Genomic DNA, 3,494 nt, shown 5'->3' on the forward strand with positions numbered 1-3,494 from the left:
AACAAACGCCTTTTTACTTTTGGTCAAAATTTTTGGCCCTCGTTATTGACTTTGTGGATTATCATCATCATCATCATCATCATCATCATCATCATCATCATCATCATCATCATCATCATCGCCATCATCATCGTCATCATCATCATCATCATCATCATCATCATCATCATCATCATCATCATCATCATCATCTCATCATCATCACCATCATCATCACCATCATCATCATCATCGCCATCATCATCATCATCATCCTCATCATCATCATCCTCATCATCATCATCATCATCATCATCATCATCATCATCATCATTATCATTTTCATGAAGATGATGATATGCGTTGCAATTTCCGTCTCTTTCCATCAGGATACCAACCCCCTCATGCGTGTAAATCCGTCAACGAGACAGAACTACTCTCAAAATACGGACTCCAAACGATTCTACTCTGAAGTTGTCTACAAACAGTGTGAGATCATCATCTTCTCAACCATAGCGGCAAGAGAAGGAGGTACAATCGATGACGTGCCCAATGGAAGGGACTTCTTTGATAAAAAGGACACGACCTTCGTTTCACAGTGGGACCTGGTGTGCGAGTCCAGAGGCGTGGCCGAGCTGTCGCAGACTATTTTCAATCTAGGCAATGCTCGGGGATTAATAGGACCTTACATAGCTGACAACTACGGAAGAAAGCCCATCTTTATCGTGTCATCATTTCTAACGTCCATTTTAGAATGGTCTATAGTGGCAGCTACCTAATATATTGTTGTTTACGCATTGAAACTGGCGAGCGGGATATTTTACCAATCGTTGGTGTGTACTTTCTATGTGTATGCCGTAGAGTATATCACTCAAAACACAGGGAGGCAACGGAGCCATCATGTGTAATATATGGATTTTAGCTGCCTTGGTACCCGGGCAATTGCTTATTTCTTCAGAAACGACAGCTGGAGATATTTTCAAGGGGTGTTGGAGCGGCTGGACTAATTTGTCTTGCGTATCCATTCGTATTATACGCTCCTGATCCTTGAATGCTTGTACTCTTTCAAACACGTGTCAATCATAATAAAATGTTAAAAATAATTTCTTTTTGTACGAGTATATTATATGGTTTGGTGGGTTCAGAATATAACCTTTTTAGTAAATATTTATCACCCCAGTAAAAGGTATCAGATCTGCACGTATAGGCACCAAGAAGAATGGAAGACAAAAAAAAAAAAAAAGGAGAATTTATATATAACATTACGGCCTTTCGCAACGGCGATATAAGATCCCGTCGCCTAGGCATTCCGTGAAGGAATATAGATAATCCATCAAACAAGATGTCTGATGTCAACAGGAATCACTTTGCCCTAGGAAAAAAAAACGAAAGTGGGGCTCGAACCCGGGACCTTCCGGATCACAGTGCAATGCCTTAACCACTCGGCCACATCGCCCCCATATATTATTATTATTATTATTATTATTATTATTATTATTATTATTATTATTATTATTATTATTATTATTATTATTATTATTATTATTATTATTATTATTATTATTATTATTATTATATTATTATTATTAATCATTATTAAATAAAATTATTACATTAAATAAATGATTAATATGAAATATATATATATATATATATATATATATATATATATATATATATATATATATTATATATATATATATAGAGAGAGAGGAGGAGAGAGGAGGAGAGAGAGAGAGAGACTAAAATAGGATCTGAAAAATTGGGTACCAAACGATCTGTAGGTACATATATATATATATATATATATATATTATATATATATAATATATATATATATAAACATTATATATATATATATATATATATATATATATATATATATATATATATATATATATATATGCACGTCTGACATCCGAATCCGCTTATGGGCCTAGTTTAATATTATTGTAATGAACAATATTTTGCGTCATTTTTTGAGATGTCCATTACAACACTGAGCCTATAAGGGATTGGGTTATCAGACCTGCAAATAAGTGCACGTCGGTACTGATCAGTGCCAGATTAAGCAAGAAAGAAAACCCCAAAATTCAGTCTGCCTCGATTTAGCTGATTTTTTTTCTTGTGTTGTCTTTCTTGCTTTGTCTGGCACTGTTTTAAGCACAATTAAAAATATCTATCTTTCACCAGTGCCTGAAACTTGAAGCATTCCAAAACAAATGTTTGCGATCAATCTTCAAGATATTCTGGCCCAAATGAGGACCTGAGAGCGAGAGCTGAAGTGGTGTCACTGGAGAGTCTCATTAAAAGGAGAAGATGGCAATGGTTGGGGCATGTCTGTCGCAGACCTGATGAAACACTGATAAGAAAGACTATGCAATGAACACTCAAGGGAAGAGGAAGCGAGGCTGCCCCAAGGAGACTTGGAGACGTACCATAGTGAGGGACATAAAACAGAGGTGTGTGTGTGTGTGTGTGTGTGTGTGTGTGTGTATGTATGTATGTGTGTGTGCGTCTGCGTGGGAAAGGGATACGCAAAATTTAACACCTACTCGCTAGCCATCAAGGATTACGCATTCATTTCCTGAGCAGTCAATTGGGTATTTAAAAAAAAAAGACAAATAATCTAATTGCGATAAATTTGAAAACCTCATTGTTGGAATCAGCTTGAAAAGTGGAGAAAAATTGTCTTTGTTTCATAAAAATCGGTCTAGAAATAACCTTTTTTGTAATAGATTTGATTTTGAAAACAGCTTTCTCAAATTTTATAATTTTATGATAATTTTCTTATTTTCCGGCCTATGTTCTTGATTTTCGTTTTTTATTTCTCAATGAGACGAACTGTAACTCGATTGATTCAAGAGTTTAAAACACAGATTTCGTGTTTTGATTGTGAGTCCAGCCTTACTAAGAATTCACGAGCGTTGAGATATGACGTAACTATACATACACCACCTCGTTCTCCACGCCATAGTAGGGCTTCCATTCATCGCTTTCGGTCAACCGTGGTCTTTGAAGTTACACAAAATATCCCGCCTGTGATGCCTGTACATAAATCAAGGGCTGAGCTGACTCATGTTGACAAGCGAGCTATCAAAAGAGCAATCGTTGATAGGTCAAAAACTCAGGATTTCATATAAGGACATAAGTTCTGGAAAGCGATACCCACCCACCTGTCAGTGGACAAAACTGATATGATGAAATTAGGGCTCCATAAAATGTTATATCATGGTAGGTTCCACCCTGTATTTCTATTCTGGCGTAGATGTAGACGGCGATAACATTTCCGATATCATAATGTCTAGTGGGCAAAGGGTTAAAGCTTCCAAACTGAAATCACGATTATTAACAAGTTCATTTGTTTCTCTCTCTGTGTCGTGATTATTGTATATATTAATTTATTATTATTATTATTATCATCATCATCATCATCATCATCATCATCATCATCATCATCATCATCATCATCATCATCATCATCATCATCATCATTATTATTATTATTATTGTTA

The 3,494-nt window shown here is 35.6% G+C and overlaps 1 long non-coding RNA gene across 1 annotated transcript in view; it reads left to right on the plus strand.

Moving 5' to 3' along the window:
• The window catches only part of LOC144977935 (uncharacterized), a 5,079-nt gene extending 4,628 nt beyond the window's left edge, over window positions 1–451 (plus strand). Inside the window, exon 3 of the long non-coding RNA XR_013646438.1 lies at window positions 369–451. This is a non-coding gene — a long non-coding RNA (uncharacterized LOC144977935). The remainder of the gene's footprint in view (window positions 1–368) is intronic.
• Window positions 452–3,494: the final 3,043 nt, after the last annotated feature.

Source organism: Berghia stephanieae, chromosome 8, assembly GCF_034508935.2.
Source record: "Berghia stephanieae isolate SIO BIC M18660-M18661 chromosome 8, UCSD_Bste_1.3, whole genome shotgun sequence".
NCBI classification, from domain to species: domain Eukaryota; kingdom Metazoa; phylum Mollusca; class Gastropoda; order Nudibranchia; family Aeolidiidae; genus Berghia; species Berghia stephanieae.